This window comes from Lycium barbarum, chromosome 8 (assembly GCF_019175385.1).
Source record: "Lycium barbarum isolate Lr01 chromosome 8, ASM1917538v2, whole genome shotgun sequence".
Taxonomy (NCBI): Eukaryota; Viridiplantae; Streptophyta; class Magnoliopsida; order Solanales; family Solanaceae; genus Lycium; species Lycium barbarum.
The window spans coordinates 98161645-98181910 of NC_083344.1; the positions used below are offsets into that span (position 1 = coordinate 98161645).

A 20266-nucleotide genomic window follows, 5' to 3' on the forward strand; every position below is an offset into this window, starting at 1 on the left:
AGCTTGTATACGGGCAATGTCCATCCCTGCTTGCAAAGAGGCTGTCAGACAGTCTTTGAATAAGTGTGGACCCAAACCACTCACAAATCTATACACACGATCCCCCATGTCGGCCACCATAGTCGGGGCATACCGGGCTAAGGAATTAAATTGCAGGCTATACTCTTGAGCACTCATATTTCCTTGCCTCAAATTTAGAAATCTATCCGCTCTAGCTCGGCGGACCTCGGGTGGCAGATAGTGACGGATAAAGGCATCCACAAATTCCTGCCAAACCGGAGGGGGTGCATTCTCTCCCCTTGATGCCATCCAATTGTTGTACCATAATACCGCCACATTGCGGAGTCTATAAGAGGCCAACTCCACAGACTCGGTCTCGGAGGCATGAATAACTTTCAATGTCCTTAACATCTCATCAATAAAACCTTGCGGGTCTTCATCTGGCTTTGACCCAAAAAACTCTGGAGGCTTCAGACTCATAAAATCACGAGCTCTAGTACTAGTTGACTGATCACTTGAACTCGCATTCTGCCGCTGTGCCTGGGCGGCAACCAATTGTGTCAGTAAATGGATGGCCTCGGTCACTTGTTGACCCGAAGCAACCGATGGAGGGACTGGATGCACTGGAGCTGGAGTGGAGACCTCTTCATGCTCTTCTGCTACTGGAGGAATTGAGGTAGCATGCGAGGGAGTGACACTCTGAGACTTACTATGTCCTAGTTCAACCGGGGGCTCTCGGCTGGTGCCTTCTCCTGCAGCGCCTAGTATTGTGCTGACTTTCTTCTTCTTTCTCAAAGGCATTGCTGAAAATTAAACATAAATGATTAGATAGTTGCATCCTTAACTTGTATCTATCGCACGATCTCTTAAGATGAAAGACGGTCATTTTTCCTAAATGCCCTGTAGCCTCTTGTTTATTAGCGTGGCGCGCTACACACCATAAACAAGACTCTACTAGACACGGCTCATAAACATTTCCTAGGACTGAACTGCTCTGATACCACTTCTGTCACGACCCAGCTAGGGACCGTGACGGGTACCCGGGGCTAGCCACCGAGCACCACTCGCTCTAATACCCATCTTACTCATTTAGTGCTCTTTTACCAATTTTATACACGAATTGTACGAAAATCATATTTTATATAGAAACATAAATACTTATATACATTTGCCTCTCGGCCATCAAAATAATATATACATAATAATAACATCTTGTGAGACCATCTGACCCACACTGCGTATCTACGAGCCTCTACTGACATACTAAACATATAGACGGAACAAGACTCCGTCGTGCCCAAAATATGCATATATACCAAAAGAAGAATCATAAGCACCTCCGGACAATGGAGTGCTCTCAATCAGCTGACAGCTACTAAGGGTCTGGACCAAGCTCACCTCCCTGTCTACCTGTGGGCATGAACACAGCGTCCAAAGAAAACGGACGTCAGTACAAACATTGTACTGAGTATGAGAGGCATAAACAATGAAGAAAGACAGTGATAATATAATGTGAACATCAATATGAAACATCTGAATCTGAATGACAATCATAAAAGAAGTAATGCATGCTGTCTTACTCATACTCATCATAATCTCATAAATGCATAATATGCAAGTTGCCCGTCCATATCGGAACGGTGTGATAATCAATAACATTAGCCCGCGTCCGGGGTACCATCTCATGCCGCCCACTAGTGGTGTCTGCCCATGCCAAAAGGTCATGGTGTATCCGTATAGCTGCCCGCCTTGGCGGTGACTGCCCGGCCAACTAGGCGCGGTGTAATATGATCATGACATGCTCATCAAAAATACTTATAATAATATGCTTATCATAATATGCTTATCATGGTACATGCATAAGACTCAAGATCAACTATACTCTATCGGGGTGGCGTAAGATCGTGATCCCCCGATTTCATTATGGAGCAATTATTGACATTCTGCCTCACCTTGAAGGAATTAGTACATAAGGTGAGTGTAAGCAATAAATAGCATCATTATCAATATGGCATCATCATATCATATATCTTATCTTATATAGGCATTTATGGACTTAGGCTTCTAGCTTTCCGGAAAATAGGAACTCATGAAGAGGAAAAGAACTTATGCTATAGGATTCATGCCATTAGAAAGAAAGGACTAGCCTCACATACCTTTGTCGTTTAGCTATGTTATCATTCATTTGCCCTCCCCCAATGTCACGTCGTTACCTTCACGGGAGAATTTGTATTAACATTAGTTAATCGACTATAAGAACGCGTCGTTATTTCTAGAGAAAATTGGGCAGCATTTCCTTTATATATATTGCCTAGCCCGAACTTCCAATTAATCTCCGATTAGCACAGCAATACCAACAACAATAATAGCAACCTAGCAACCTCTCTTAATTCTTTTTCCCACTCACATCATTGACATCTAAGATTATACAATAGGCAGACCATTATACGTTTCGCATACGACACCTTATGCACTTGTTTTTCTTCCAAATTTACGAGCCACATTAATAGTAACAAAACAACAATATCAACTATCCGATTTCCGTCATTAATTCCGTAGTTCTCATCTCACAATTTAACTATGCCTTCGATGAATTTAAATATACCTAGGAGAAGAGAATTATTACCTCAATAGGTGGAGGAAAACCTTAATTTTCACTCTTGCATACTTGAAATTCTTGTCGAAATAGCGTCTCCAAAACAAATGCTTGGCCTAGAGCAATTGGACTTCAAAACTAAGAACAGTTTTATTATAATGGATCCTCCAAATTGGAAATGTTTGCTGCTACGTTTTCTTTGGCCCTTTCCAACTTATTTATCCAAAAGGAATGCTACAACCATGTAATTATTTCTTCCACCATTCTTATAAACATTATCATTCTCTTGTGGGACCCATAGGGTCTTATTGTCCCCTTTGTCTAAGTATACAAGAATGGTACACGTACCAAGCACTTGGACCAAACCAATTGGTCTTCTATCCACTAACATTGATAAATCATATTTAATCAATCCCCAACCTCCATTAATATTTTTTTACCTCAATTTATAATAAATCGTGCATTAATTAAAATCGAGTATTAAAAGCACTTTATTTCATATCTCTCGTCTTTAACTTATGTCGATTAGCTTACGAATAATTCGACGTACAAAAATACGAAATATAACAGTGTCCTTTCCAAAATAGAAATATATAAGATTGGACGTATATATTTTTGTTGCTGCCTCAAAGTAGAAACTCACGTACAACCTCTCCAAAATGGAAATATATTTTTGTACTTGCATAATTTTGTTGGTGCCCCAATCCTTAGTCGTACAAGACATATCATCTCTAATTCATATAGCAATCAAGTCTTTCTTAGTGGAATGCGGGTCCTACAATAAATGATGACCTTGCAGATAAATTCCAAGAGGTTTCCACCTAACCATCTTATACTTAGCATAGTCATTTGCTAGTTATTTCCCTTTATTACACGTGCATACCTCCAATTGACACCTATTCATGTAATGATAATTAATATCATTATTAATTCCTTGCTTTCCCACTTTATCCCATCATTTAATCGATTGCCTATATAATTAATTTCTTGATCTCAATCTATTTAAAAAGTAATCATTTATTCATTTTTTTTATATACTTCATATACCCACTATCATGACCATGTAATATAACACTAGTCCACAGCCTCGTTTGCCATACATAAAATATAATTTCCAATCACCGTCATTACACTTGTTAAGGCCCAAATTATTTTTGGACTTCATTTCTCACATATACCAAATTCTTGTTTTTCATGATTAAATATAACCAAATTCTCCAGATTCAGATAAATTTCCTCATGTTGGACGGTTCACTTTCCTAGTCCAAAATACAGAATATCATAGCTTGGACCGTATTTCACTCAAATAAATTTTAAACCTCGACGAAACTTATTTTCTTCTATTTGTTTAACTTTTGATATTTATAACACATCTGCACCATTAATCTAATCACCTATAACCTTGGGGGATAACCTCGTGTCCATTACTAATATCATTTAACTCGTACACTTTCCAACGCATGGAAACACGAGATGTAACAGTTACGAATTTCAAAAAAAATATGCTGTCCTAACAACATTCCTATGTCCCAAATGGATTGGTTAAATTGGCAAGTGAAGGTATTTACGTTACTTAAAAAGGTAGACATAATAAGTTGATTAGGTTGTGCCTATGCCTCTCCTTTGTTCACAAGATCATATTTTGAATTCAAATATTACAAAGATGCAAGCAGTGAGTATAAAAAGGAACAGAAACAATATACCTTGGTAGTTTGCTGGTGAAAATTGTCTAACTAATTTAGTTTCAATACTAATAGTACTGGTTTGTTCTGATTTTCACAGATATTTCCTGAATAAGAAAATATGATTTCTGGATGTCATATTTAGTTATCGCAAGGTGCTATGAAACTGTGAATGAGGGTTTTCGGACTGCAACTTCATGATGGTATCAATTTGAGATAGATACATTGATTCACTTACTGGGTCGCTACACATTCACCCCGTGGGAGATCTCTTAAAAAGACTAGGATTAATTACAGCTTACATTTCTTTACTGGAGGTATGAAATTATAGGTGAGATATCCTTGGCTCGGACAGGCATTTCAATTTGGTCGAAGATTTGAATAGTGAAATTAGATGACAATCAGTACGGTTTTGAGGGAAGGAATTGGACTATCTACTGCGTGACTTTCTCATATTTTATACGTGTGACACATGTTCCTCTTAGTGCTCTAAGTAAAGCTCTAAGGTATTGTTCTAGGTCGCTGTGGCATTTTTACTTTTTAGCTGATAACATCTTGTCATTTGAAGTCCTGGTTTGCACTAACTAGTGAACCATATTCTTTTCCCTGTGGATGTGCGTTATTGTCCAGCTTTTTGAAATCTTCTGGCTTTTCTTTGGATGATGAACAGTCATATCACAATTTGTATCCGCTATTTTTGATTCCTAACCTGGACGGGCAGGGAATAGTATATGCGTTGTTTAGGGAATTTGAAGTTAGGCTGGGGTTTTGCTCCACCAGTATTTGGATGATTGCTTAGCTCAGATGGCTGTTTGTACAAAAGCCTCTTACTGTGAGGTAAATTATGGGAACTTGGAAAGGACATAATGCCATGTGATCTTTTTAGGAAGGGTATCCCCTAAGTGTAGGGTTCCGTCAATTGAATTTTTTGGTCTGAAGGAGTCCTCCATATCACAGCTGTTGTCGAAGGATACCTGCATTAAGGAGATACCTTCAAGTAGAAGGAATGAAAGAAAAAGGACAACAATTTATGGGTTTTGTTAGTTCGATAGACTAGGACGTGGAGTAATGGGAATGTGCTTTTATTGTATCTTCTTTTGAGAACCTTCATGTGGTATATGTGCAACACCCAAGTCTGGTAGATCAGTTGGCACCCGGGGAAGTTAATAACTTCAATTTACTTTTTATTTCCTGCATGTGATAAAGCAAGATACTATGGATTGATTTTGTTGCTTTAAAAAAGATCTGATGATGTTGGAAGTGATCTTCTTGGCAGAGAGATTCACTAGTGAGATTCTGCTTTCTTCTGTTGGTTTATGCGGGATACTTCTATGGTGGTCCTCAATCTTTGTTTTGTAGGTTTGTGGAGATTTTCCTTTAGGGGTGGTGGAAAGTAGTGTATGCAGTGCCTTTTTATTTTTTCAGCAGAATTGTTGAGTCTACTCCAGTCTCCAATTTAAATTTTGAGAATTTCCAGGATAATGAAATGTTTGCATGGTATTCTATCACAATTACTTGTTTTCACCGATGATGGAATGTTTCCAACAGGTGAAAATGGAACGGTTCCAACAGTATTGTAACATTGACTTTGAATTTCTATTCAGACTCGTGTAATTTTGTCCTTTAATATTTTCAGTTATGAATGTCACTTAGAAGGTCACTGCAAAGTCTAAATCTTGTCGGTTCAATTTTTTATTGATTCGTGAATTTATCCTAGATTCTCTCCTAGGTAGTCCCGTTTCTCACTTTATATCCAAGTACAATTGACCTACATCCACGCTCAACAGTTCCAGAAAATTGTTCCTTTTAACCCAGTCTTTTCTTCCCAGTCTCTGTTCCTTCTTTTATAATCCATCTTATTTCCAGGTTGTTCCTCGGCTCTGTGTCTTGATTGCATTTGAGTTGATGCATGTTATTGAAGTCTTGTTTTATTTGTCAATATGATCTTATCTTGTTTTGGCACCAACAATGGTTCTTCCTCCTATTCCTTTTGTGGTTTTGGTCTTGATTGTTGCTACATTTTTGTTTAGTTGACCCTGTAACTCCGCCTGTCAAATCAGCCGGTCCCCACAGTTAGTCTGCCCATTCACTGTTTCCCCTTATTGTCTTGACCAATTCGGATGGAGCATGTGCTCCCTAATTCTGATATCTGGTAATAGTTGCATCTTGTGGTCTTGATTGTTGCTACATTTTTGTTTAGTTGACCCTGTAACTCCAACTCCACCTGTCAAATCAGCCATTCCCCAGCCCAGATTAAGGAGGAGGGAAGGTGTCAAGTGTGCAGTTAGTCTGCCCATTCACTGTTTCCCCTTATTGTCTTTGACCAATTCGGATGGAACATGTGCTCCCTAATTCTGATATCTGATAACAATTACATCTTGATTATCAGGAATGTTATGGCTGCTACATGAAATGTCTTGAGATGGTTTTGGGGCTTGTATTGGGCAAGTTCTGATGACATGTGAGGTTCAAATACGTGTAGACGACCTCCAACCTGTTTTCTTCCATGTCTCCACCTATATGGGAAAATTGTTTCACTAATAATGTCTGTAGGTGATTTCCTTCTTGCGGAAATATAATAAGTCTTTAATATTTGTGCACTCAGGGGTGTGACCTAGTGGTAAAGTAAGTGAGTTAAGAATAATGAAGGTTTTACGTTCAAATCCTGGCAGAGGCAAAAACACTAGGTGATTCTTATTATTTGTCCTAACCTTATTGGACAAAGTTGTGTTTGTAGGAGGCAGTGTGTACCTGTGGGATTAGTCGAGGTGCGTGTAAATTGGGCCCGGATCACCCCGAAATAATAGAAACGTTCCCTATAATATTTGCTATTTGCTTGTGAGGTTTCGTAGATGCTGCAAACTTTGCCTGAAAATATCAATTTGCAGCGGTGATGGAACTTTTTATCATCGGCAAGATTGTAGTATTTTTTCTTTCATGTCACTCCTACATCCACCTTTGTGTTGGGAAATCATTTCGTTAATGATGTCTCTAGATGACTTCCAACTTAATATTCAACTAAATAAGAGGTTCGTGTTTAGCTAGGCTGTGAATTGGTGTCTATTCAAGGATCTTGTGAATCTCTCATCTGGACAGTTGCTGACCCTTATATATTCTCATTTCTCTTTAAAAGTTCCTTGCCTGCTTGCAACATAATTATTTACTATTGCTTGTGTGTGTTTTCATGAATGCTGCAGAGTGCACTCACTGCACACCCAAATGTCAGTTTGCAATGGTAATTAACTGTGTGGTAGCCTCCTGGAAATGAGGTGTGTATGATGTTTGTGTTTTCATTGATGTTGCAGATAATGTTCAATTTCAGTATGCAATGGCGTATGCAAAATTGATAAAATGGTAGTTTTTAGCCTCAAGTCCTTTTATGTAAGCTGATTGTTTGCCCTAATAGGCTAACATCATATGACTTATTTTCTCAGGTTCCTTAGGAAGGTCAACACACCTAAGAAAATTAGGAATTAGGCTTTAAGTTGAGTCTCATATTAATTCATGTGCTCAAATTGTGACATTTGGCTGATCATTCCTCTATGTAGATACCTGTTTCAAACTCTCTCAGTTTTGAGTCTTGAGATATAACTACTTTGCTAGCATGCCTATCTGTTTTTCATATGCCTAAGGAATATCTCATATGGTGTTTCATCCTAATTATTTGTTCTCTGGTTTCAGAAATTTAGGATTAGCGTTTAGTTAATAATTAATAATTTATTTGATCACTTTAAGACTTCACATTTAGTTTACATTTTGTGGAACACTTAGGACTTAGCATCTAGTTAAAAGGCCTTAAAATTTTGCATTTTAATTAATTTCGAAATATTTAGACCTTAATCTGTACACTTAATCCCACTAGATTAAATCTGGAAGGAACCACAATACCTTGAAAGGTGCTTGATACTTTGCTTTCGAGATAATTTGAACTTTTAGTGGATCTCGAGTTGCACAGACTAGTAAAATGGAGTTTAAATAGCTGCCTTAGCACACCTTAAGTTGTTAGGCGGTGACTCCTCATTAGAAAGGTGTCAGCATGTTGAAACTAGGTTTCACAAGAATATGGATGTCTTACACCAACCAAAAGAAAGAAAACAGGAAACCAGGGAAGTTCTAAGGGTAACAAGAAAAGGCTTACTTAAAGAACGAAAATTACAGACCGCGTATTGGTGAATTAAATTTGTGATAGAAGTTACAGACTGCGTATTGGTGAATCTATTTTCATTGTTGTATGAGCATATTTCTTGATAGAATAATTTCTTAAAAGATTTTTCACTTCCTCCTGCACATCACGAGTCAAGTCCACAACAGAACAAGCAGTGCCTCTCCCAAGAATATCATTCAGTCTCTTGAACTATTTGTTCAGATCATTAAAGTTATCCTCGCACTGTTGAGGTGAGACACGATGACCTCTTTCAACCATAGCATTGGAAAAAGCCCACCATTTACCTTTTATTGGGAATACCCAATTGGACCAAATATCTTCTTCGATGTAAGAAACAACAGTTATCAAAACCTTAACCATCTCATCTGTCCATTTCATACGATTATATACAATGGGTTGTTTCTTCTTCCATCGTGTACGCCGATATACAACTGGTTGTTTCTGCTTAAATCGTGTACGCCGATATACAACTGGATGTTTCTCTTCACCACGTGCAATGAATTCTCCGGTAGCATCTACAGATAGCACTTGTTGGTTCATGTCTTGCATGTTACAAAAATCGAAGGAAGCTGCGGCTTTTAGAGCATGTTGCAGACCCCTGATCCCTGGTTAGGGGAATTGCTTTCTTGGAGATTAACATCCATTTATCCGCACAAATCTGGGAGCCTACAAGATTAATCTGGTACATATGAAACAAACTGATAAATGCCATTTTGAAATTTAGTAGATTAGCAATCTTAATAACTCACGAACTTACAGATCCAGTATGATTTTACTCATTCAATTGAGAGACGTGAACAAAAGATACAAAATATATTCTTGCTAGATTTTGCAAAGAGAAATGATGAAATTGAGATAGAGAGACATGCAACACAATTGAGTATAAAAGATCTTACACCTGTATCATCTAGAAAGCGGAATTGACAGTTATGTCAGTGCAAACGATTATTGATGGAACACAAATCTAACTATGATACAAATAACAAGAACAGAAAAGAATATGGGACAAAAGGACTATAATATTGAAGGTATCACATTTTTCATGTCTTAAATCTGTTTTATCTTTCATTTAGAAAAATCAAAATCTCAATTTTTCCCCAAATTTGTCCATAGACTCCGGTCAAGGTATCCGAAGTTGGTTGACTGAATCCGAGACGTATCCCGCACTCGTCCTAGTTTCGTGTCGAGCCAGGTGCGGCATAAAAAATGAAGTGTCCGCGCAACTTAGGAAACAGGTGGTTTTGGGAGAGTTTGCTTGGGTATTCGGCGCACTAATTCCCTAGTAAGTTAGGTTATAAGTTGAAATAGGCAGCATACTTAATTTTGAAAGAAAAAAAGCTTATACACATAAAGGTACCTCGGAATAGGTATTTGGATGTGTATTCAAAATAACGTCACATGGAAAGTGAGGTGTTCTGGGAAATTTTCTTAAAACTAATTAAGGACAATGTTTTAGCCTTAATTGCCTTCCTCCCTCCAGCTTTTTCCCCAAGAAAAATTGGGCCTTTTGATTACTTTTGATTAAGTTCTTTAAGGATAAGGATCAAACAAAATACTCTTTAACACAATTCACAACTAGTGGATAAAGGTTGCATTTGATTAGGTGATGTATAAGACATAAATGTTACAGTAAATTTTTTTTATAACCGAGAAATCTTCGAGGGCTAGCTGGCGCATGGTTCGAAACTCGATGAATAATGAGTCCACCCCTCTACCCTTCTCCATAATGAAGTTGTGGTAATTCAGCACATAGAATATCAATCTTAATACAGATTATATGACCTAATTGGCAAAAGGGCTGGGTTAGAGTAAGAGGAAAAATACGTACAAAGCATTTGTCCTAAGACAAAACAGTCAGCTTTGCCAAGCTTCAGAATGTAAATTTCACCCTTTGTGAGAACAATCAAGTAAACAACTAGAAAAAATAATTGCTCCATTTCAGATGCACGTAACCTGGTTGTGGCCCTTATGTTCTATTCTCTTTCCTTTTATTTATCCTATTTATTTGTTTAGCTATATTCATGTCACATTTCTTTCATCTCCTGCTTCCTCTTTTAACCTTTCTTGGTTAATTCAAATTTGTGAGAAAAGGGTGAAGAAGTCCTAAAACATAGACAAACAAATTGGGTTTTGGAGAGACGGAAGCTAGATAGTGAAGAAAAAGGGAGAAACTCTCTGAAACTTTTCATTTTTCTTGTCGATTATCGCCTGCTATTATCATCCTAGGGATGATCATATGGGAATTAAGCTCGTTAAATGTAGATTATTAGAAGTATCTATTGACACCCAATTTTGGTCCTCCTTTTTATTTAATTAATTTCATTATGCTTCTCAGTCGTGAAAATTCCCCGAAAACGAGTTTGGACTATTTTCACTAGCTACTACGCTATTTTTAAGATATTATTTCTCCAAAATTAAGAAAGGTTTCTATCGTTTCTCAAAAATCACCAAACATCATATTTTTTATAATTAGAAATTACTAAACATCATTCTTTACAATTAAATCACTCAAAAATAGAGTTGGTGTTCTTGCATGACATTTTTCCTTTAATCCTATTTATTACTATACTAATCATCTTCTTACTCTATTTTTTAAACTTAATACGTATATTAAATTACTTGTATTGAAATTTATATAAGTATACATCTTGTGGGAAATATTTAGGACAAGGAAGCATATTTTAATTAATTGATTAGAGTAAAAAGGGGTTAGAAATTAGCTCATCTACATAATATTGGGCCAACTCTCTTCTCCCCTTACCCAAAATCAGCAGCCCATAACCCCTCAGCCCAATATCCACCTACCCGGCCCAACACCTAAATTAAAACCCCTAACTCTTTCTACTCTAATCAGAACCCAACAGCCCTAACCAAACGACGCCATCTCCCATCACCGCTGGTTCCATCGACGGACCAGCGTACAAAAGCCATCCTCGACGCCACCGCCATCATGTCTCTTCAGTCCCCTCACCCTCTCTACGAGATTATAGAGCCATTAATGCTCTGCAAACTAGCTTGTTCAACTTCCAAAGAGGGCAAATGTGAGAATCTTGTGAATACAAGGATGATTCGATGGATAACAGCCTCATCCCATCTTCAGAGCTCGGTTTGCTAAGAAAAATTTCGGATTTTTGGCCCCAACAGCTCTTTCCTTTCACTTCACCTCTGAAAAAGGTGAGAATCCGTGATGTTTTCTTCATCATTTCATCTTTTTGAAATCTCAGAATTTTCCCTCCCTTTAATCCGAAATTCCAAGGCAAAAACCTCATAAACTAGCTGTTGAAACGCCTAAGACTTTAGCTATAAATACCAGCCTCCATGGGCTGTTTTAGGGGAGGAACAAGCACAAAAAGATCCCTGTTATTTTTCAAGTTTTCCATCATAAAATTCCCTTGGCTAAAAACTTGGTTTTCTCAGAAAAATCTTATTTTTTACTCTAATTTTCGGTTAACGCTCTAAGTTTTAATTGTCGAAATCCCTTCTTTTAGTTCTCCGCAAAGACCACTTCGAGCGGATTCGGAGACTCGACGACGACAATAGCCTCAGTTCGCTGTCCCGGAGAAGGTCAGTAATCACATTCACTTTCCCTTTCATTTCAGTTGTTAGATAAAGTGTAATTGTTTGAGTTTTTTTGCCTCTCATTTGGTTTTCTGTTTTAAAAAATGTATTTTTGTATCCGCAATTTTCTTGTCTAATTTTCTGTTTGAGGTGTGTCGAGCCTAATTTTTGTTGTTCTTGTTCGATGAAATCAGTATGTAGAAGTTAAAAATGAAATAAGGACACTTAGAAGGGCTATCGATTCCATTTAATGGATGTATGCCGCACCATGTCGTTTGTCTAACTTTCTGTTGCTAGTATTCATTTTAACTCATATTTCGGAAAGGTGATAAAAGAGCTGGCACATAAGAAATCCAGAGAGATAAAACTTGAATTTATGATCATTTTGGGGCTGTTTGTTTTCCTTGAAAATGTATGGGATAACATAGTACTATATCTTTTCTTTGAGTTTTGTTGTACAAATCGAACTGGCTCCTTGCCTAAAAAATCCAAAACTGCTAAGGGATGTATTCGAGACTAAGTTACTATTGCATCTTTTCTTCTGAAACTAACAAATGGGCAGGATAGTAAAATGGTCGTGCACTACTTAAGTTTGTGGAAAACTTATCTTAAATTGATATTGTGTTATGTTAGAAGGTAGCAATAAGGTTTTGGTGTGAATTTGGAACAATTTATATCAAACATGTAAACACCTTCGTGTCTCATTTCGTTTTGGTTTGCAGAGTTAAGATATAATCGTTTGAGTATTTTCGACGTTTTACACAAGTCTCTGCTAAGTGTATGCACAAATCGGTTATTTTGCCTCTATTTTTTATGAGTCGGTTTATAAAAGGCTAACATAGACTATGGGCTTGTTACGATAAATAAGTGATTTGCTAGAATAAAAAGAAGAAGAAAATAGTTGTGTATTATTGAACTTGAGACTGTTTACTCTTTTTGAGAATGCATGAGATAAATTGAAGTATAAAATTGTCTTAAGTCAAACCCGGCTGTGACTTGGATCTGCTCTTGAACTATCTCCCCCAAAGTAGCTAAAATGCTAGGAGTATGTATTTGTCGTCTTACTGTTTAAAAAATGAGGATGTTTGGTTAAGTTGTAATGCTGGGAATGCTCAAGATTACTTAGCTCGCTAACTTATAAATGTTGAGAGTCTAGTAATCATGGCTGTACCTATTTGTTTCTTGAGGTATGATAAGTAGTTTTCAACAAGGTTCCTCCCTAAGAGTTCGTTTGTGTGTTCTCTTTTCAATTAAGTGAAGATGATGAGTTTATTGAGTTGTTGTGCCTTGTATTGATCTTAAGAGTGCTTAAATCAAGTTAGCTGACATTTTTTTTCATAAATGCTGAGGAATGGTTGTTTTACCTCTCGTAATCTTCGAACTTGTTAAAACTTATTTCATGTGCTAGTTATGCTTAAAAGGAGTTAGCTAGTATGAAGCTGTACTACTCTCATGTGGTTTGATTAAGGTTTAGGCTTTATGAATTATTGTTTGATTGTGTATCCTTATTTGTGAACACTTTCATAAGGGATCTGAAAAGGTTTGAGGGTGATTAATTAGAACATTGAATTTGGTAGCTGTTTGTGTCATATTTTCAGAACAAAAGTTGAACTCTGTTTTCTCCTTCTTGTGTGAAAAGTGCAAATGAACAGGTTACTCTACTTTTGCCATAGCTTAAGTTGGTTTAACCAATTTACTAAAGCATGTAGTGTTACCTTCTTTACTGTCCCTTCCAGCTTTTGTGTTTCGTTTCAACTATGACCTTCCGAAACGTTGCTTATTAAATTATCGAGATTATGCTTCATGATCAGTTTGAGTCAAGAGTTAATCTGCTAGTAAGCTCGTGATGTGACTGGCTGTTTCACTCCTTTTGATTTAATCATGAGGGTTGGTTCCAGTTGTTTTCTCATGCTAGTGTGTACTAAATTGCTGTTTAGATTTGTGTGTAAGACTGGTGAAACTTTAAAACATAAAAGAAGGCTTTGGATGTGATCATGGTTTAAATGTTTGTGAGCTAAATTTTTTTGAGACCACATACTAGATTTTTTGACGTAGGATATCATTCTTATGATTTAACTAGATTCTGGAAATAATTAGTATTTTTGTGTCTCATTTTAATTACAACGTATAACATTTGATGTTAATTATTTCCATCTATGATTATTGGGATTGTAACTCTAATCCTTTTCTTTTCTTTCTTTTTACATGAACACCATGGGAGTTTGTTGGAGTTGTGGCTCAACTCTAATTCTGCAGCAGCAGATTTATTTGCGCGTATCTAACCGTCCCCCTATTTCCACGTCTCGAGTCCCTTTCCTTCTTCCTTATTCAAAATTTCAAGCCTCCATATTGTTTGATATATGCTATTTATATTATTTGACTAACACTCTTGTGAAATTGTAATTTTTGTAGTTTTGTTTTGAACGCGTAACTTGACTTAAGTATATCAGTAAGTTTAGTCATTATCTCTACGCTTTTTTTTTTTTTTTTTTTTTTTTAAGATATTAAACTTAGTGCATTTATTCGGATTAGGAGTATTAGAGTAGTCACATAAATGATGTCCACTTTTTTTTAGGATGTAAGAAATTGGATTTTTCTAAAAGGTGAAATTGGAGATTTCTTTCGAAATAAAGAATTTGCTAACAATGTTCTTTCAAGTGTTTCAAGCAAGGGCTAGGCATATTCTATGCAAAGGCCTACACATGGATTTTTTTTTAGAAGTGATAAAAACACCATTTTTTTTTTGGAGAGTAAAAAAATAAAAATGAGAACTTTAGTGACCCAAAACATATTTTCAGAATTTGTTCTTTTTGCACTAATGTCGAGCAGGTTTTATTTTTCGAGTTGAAAACAAGAAACCATATTAGGATTCAAGTATAGTTATCCAAGTATTTTCAAGAACTACAAGGTATACTCTACTTTATATACAAAGATCCTATTTTATATGTATATATACTATTCTTACTTTAAATACCTTTAATCATTTTCTCATCACCTACATACGTATGTACGTTATATTATAAATACTTATTTTTAGTATACATTATATACAATAATCATATTATACCTCATCTTCTAAAATATACATACGTACTCTTTCGAAAGCTATATATATATATATATATATTGCTAATACATATAATTTTACATCTTGTCTAAATTGCTTTCCTTTATTATGGGTGTACCAACATACTATTTTCATACGCGCATACCATACCTGTACTATCTTGTTTTTATTAATTCCCTTAGTCGCATTTTCATTATACGTACACATATAGTATTATCGTGTCGTCATAACTATTTTTAAGTATTCACCTAGGATATACTATCACGTATGTAGATTATTTTCTTATTAAAAAAAAATATACATCTCCTTATTCTATATGACACTTACTATTCTCATATAAAATAAATGTCATACATACTTTCCTCATGCACACATTAGCATTAACTACTTCCTTTATCTATGCATTTACTCACATATCTACAATTACGTTAAAAACTTTTTTTTTTATACAAATAGCTTTGAGAGAGTAGTTTTCTTTTTCTGCAATTCTTTAAATAGGTGATAATAAATAATTAAATAATCCCCCTCTGGTGTTAATTAAACTAAGTTTAAAGACTGTCTTCGGATAGGCTCTGAGGGATGCCTAATACCTTCCCCTCGGGGTAAATAAAACCCTTACCTAGAATCTCACAGGTTTCAAAGACTAAAAAATGGAGTTTACATTTTTCACAAATGGTTTCCTAATATTCCCTAAAATTAGGTGGCGACTCTGAAATTTACAAAACCAGAGGAAACATAGTCATAAGTTGTGAACTAGTTTTAACCCCTTAAAAATAGGGCATGACAGTATCCACCATGGGGTTGTGCCTCCAGATTAATTAACCTACCATGGAGTGATGAATTTATTAAATTAGATTATTATTGGTATTTTCCCGTTTCTATCTATCCCCCCTTAGTTTTCTTCATGTTGAGTGTTCCTGAAAGATTAATTGAAGACTATAATGTTAAATGGAATGAAGGGAACAAAATACTCAATTGGGAGAGGGGTTATGAGCTTGGGAGAGTGGTAAAGAAGATGTAATTGTTCTAACAGTAGTAACCAAGAACTTAGAATTCCGTTTTTTGGCTAGATGGGAAAACTTAGATTACAAGCAATTACTTAAAAAAAACATTCTTCTCAGGATGAAAACTTCTCTTGTAACTTACAAAATTTCTGAAGACCCTGAATCAATAACTGATACCTATCCATACAAAGACTATAAGAAATCCAGTCGGCCAGAGAAGGATATCATTTAATTTCATACAGTTGGATCAATTACTTAAATAGATACTCCATCCAGAAGAAAATTTACATTGTTTATCGCTATATTTAATAATATTCATACAATGAATAAAATTTTCTTTTTTGGCTCCTGTAGCAATCTAAATAGCTCAATGGAATGTTTGCTCAATCTCTTTGTTTGTTTTATTCACCGATGCTTTACAACTTTTGCAGTAATTTATCGCTATAACTAATAATATTCATAAGCAAACTGCAATTCTATCATCACAAGTTCGTTCCAATTATGGACAGTTATCCAAAAGAATCTTTTATTTCTCAAAAATTACTTCATGGATGATGGATTGAATTGCCTATTCTGAAGCCAGAGTTGAAAAGTGCCATTACATTAAAAGTAAACTACATAATTGCATACAAAATTTTTACTTTTCTTAATCCAATCCTGCTTATGGTACTTTAATAATGAGAGCTTTTGATTCTTTGGGTTGGTTACAAGATTATTTTCCTTCCAACATTAAGTGATGGAACAAATGACAAGAGTACAAAGAGGCAAAACTGCGGAATATTGTACTTTGGTTGCGCGCTTATAAACTACGAAGCATAGGCTTCTTTTCCTCTCTTTGATCTGCTAAAGGATTGTTTTTTGGTGATTCTACTCTTCTCTAGTTTGAAGGATAAGCTAAGATTTATAACAAAAGAAGAGCAAAGCACCACCGCCAAGATGGAGCACTAAAGTTTTAATGCAAAAAGTCTTATGTGAAACTAATGAGGCTACCATAAACAATTAATAGACAAACAAAGGGATGAGAAAATTAAGTAAGTACATGGTAACTAGAAAAAAAAAAAAAAGCAAAATGCCAGTTGATTATACGCTTGGATTGAGCATCCATTTTTTTTTTTTTTTTTAATCTTCAGTTCCGGATAACTAATTCTCAAGCATCATGTACTTTTTTCCAGTCTCAATTTCTGCAGATCCTTGTCCTTGATGTGGTTGACTTTTTTTACCACTCAAGTTGCTGCTCTGTGAAGTCACAGAGTTCCTACCAGCCAAGTTGCGCGACCTGTGTCAGTAAGAACTTGATTTACATCTATAGGGTGTGTCAACAATTCCGCACCTATCCCAGCAATTATTTCTGACTTTCAATCACTTTTAGTTTTTCAGCAAAATTTTCGGGAGGCTGATTTCTGGCAGCTTCTGGATCTCTGTTTTCTTAGCACCATCAACTAAGTTTTGTCCCAGTTTTGTGTGTCTTTCTTGAAGTTTTGAGCCATGTCTCTCGGTGATACGATTCCTACAACCGAAACTCTAGGAGTCTAACATAAACGCGGAAATTGAAAGATAAAGAAAAAATCAAAGATGAGAAGTGAAGAATTTTCGATGAGAAGAGAAGGCTAGGAGCAAGACCCACTTGATAATGAATTCTATGGGCAAACTTGAGTATATTAAACACAAACCCTCCCAATTGGAAATCAATCAAGGAACCTATACTATTTGAAATCCAATCAAGAGTTACAAACTTGAAATCCACAAATAAACAACTCTCATAGGAATATCAATGGAAAATGGTTCATAGCCAACAAAGGAATCCACCTATGATGAACTATAACTATCACTACTCTATAGCTACCTAGCTAAACAAACTCTCACTTCAAAGAGTATTCTCAATTCATAATTCATCCAATCTTCATAATGAAATAACTAAGTGTAGTATTTATACTACTATGCTAAAGAAGACTAACTAGCTTATTACAAAAATATCCTTAAGGAAGTAAGGGCCTTGTTTGGCTGTCTTCTCAAAGGATGATGGCTTGTCTTTTGATAATAGCCTCTTTGCATCATTAGCCACCATTTGCATAAGTAGCCCCCATCTTCCAAGCTATCTCCCATAGCTTGACCATCTTCACATATAGGTCTTCAATGGCCTTCAAAGGCTCGTCCTTTGTCATCAATGAGTGTGTAGTGTTGAGATACCGGCTTGAGGCCTCTTGAAGCACCTCAAATGTGGTGGATGTGCTCCATGGAACATTATTGGTTTGAGGATGAGCTCCACCATGAATCCTAGCCCTCGTAATCACTTTCAAGACAATTTGTATCGTATCATCCTCCCCTTCTTGAAAATGATTCGTCCTCGAATCCGAACCTTGCAAAAACCAAGGAAAGATAAATGAAAACATGGTCCTCAAATCATGAGGGTTAGTGTTAGAATAAACCAATTTACTAACATGCCAAGGATGCACAAACTTGTGATATAGCCAAGTATCAATAACCACCATGAATAAAAATCCCATACATGAGTCATCAAGAAGTTGATTTCTCCAAAGTTCATGAAATAAGGATAAAGTAAAGGAACCAATGGATTCAAAATACGAAGCATGCAATACTACATTGGTTCCAGAAGACATGAAGCATATTTGATCCTTATTTCTCAAACAAGAACACCTCTAAGGTAGTGTCATGACTAAGTCAAACAAGGCCTCACCGGGGTCAAAAGGGAAAAACATCCACATAACATGGTCAAGAACACAACTATCCACTCCGTAAGTATCCCTCTCAACATAAGATGCACCCCCATCACAAACATGAGTGTCATCATATGCAAATAAATAGTAAAGAAAAGTGTCACACAAAACGACTTCATCGATGGTTTCTCCAAATGTAGACTCACTACTAGGTTCAAGAACAAGATCAAGCTTACTACTACAAGGAACACACAAAGAAGAATTGTCAATATGCAAGCAAGTGTCACTCTCTTTCCCACAACAATCCTCCCTAATGAACATATTATTTCCTCCCAAGAGGAGGTTCCCATCACAAGGAGGAGGATCATTATCCCATAGCGGGTTCTCATAGACTTTGTAGCCCCCAAATGTGGCTACACCTTCCTCACCACAAAACATGTAACCAAGCAACCCACTATCAATACTCACGTCATTATCAAGTAGAACATTATCCTTAAGGAGAGTAACCAACTAAGGGTTGAGAATCAAAGCATGTAATTTTACTCTCAAAAGGATCATTGTCATAACCCTCTACATGGAACGCAACACTATCTCAACCTTGAGTCTCATCAAATGTCAATAAAGTAAGATCAGGAGACTCATCTTCATATGTATCAGACAAAGGTGATGTGTTATATTCATAATCATTCACATTATCAACTTGGTCAAGATCATCACTAAATTGAGGTTCATGGAACACATCACAAACTCCCTCAATTAGTGGACACTCATTATAAGCAAGTTGATCAACACAAAAAGCAACACTAGTTGTTAGCATGTCAAGCTCATAAGATTTACTAACACGATTACCATATTTAAAGTCAACTAGTGTTTGATAATCTCCGTTACATGACAATGTACTATCATTAGCATCACAAGTGTCAACACTAGGTTTACACAAATCAATCTTGCAAGAAGAATCAATTCGGTCATTAAAAGGATCAACTAGTGTGTGAGCACTCATTAGATAATTTATCAGCTTGATCATGATTACTTTTCCCATCTCCTTTGGATTGAATATTGTCCATATCAACTTTATTGTTGCTATTAGAACCTGTTTCTGATTTCTCATAAGGTTCCTTGGAAGTACCTGTGTTAATTTGTTTCTTCTGCATCATTTTCACTTGGCTTTCTCTTGGAACAAGATCCTCAGATATAGTGTTTTCATTGCGTTGCCCCGTTCTTTCTCATCTTCAAACTGCCCAGCTGTCATCAGCTATACTCTCAAACACATAGTGAGTCTTGAGTGGGGGATTGATGGGCACACTTAAATCTTGGTTACTACTCTCCTCCTTGTCACTGGTGGTGATCACTACCACAGTTTTGTGAATCTGATTTTCTCTAGGTATTCCTTGATGTTCCTCTGATATGTTATCATCCTTACTTAGAGAATTCCTCTCCTGATTGACATCTATTCCCTGATTTTCAACTTCATCAGCAGAGACAATGTCTTTATTAAGGAGTTGATTGGTATCATGAT

General features: G+C 36.3%; 1 long non-coding RNA gene across 1 annotated transcript; it reads left to right on the forward strand.

Annotated features, from left to right (window-relative positions):
- Positions 1-11308: 11308 nt before the first annotated feature.
- LOC132606383 (uncharacterized) lies at positions 11309-14466 on the forward strand. Its single transcript, XR_009569773.1, has 2 exons — positions 11309-11617; positions 11932-14466. It is a non-coding gene; the product is annotated as an uncharacterized LOC132606383 (long non-coding RNA).
- The last annotated feature ends 5800 nt before the right edge of the window (positions 14467-20266 follow it).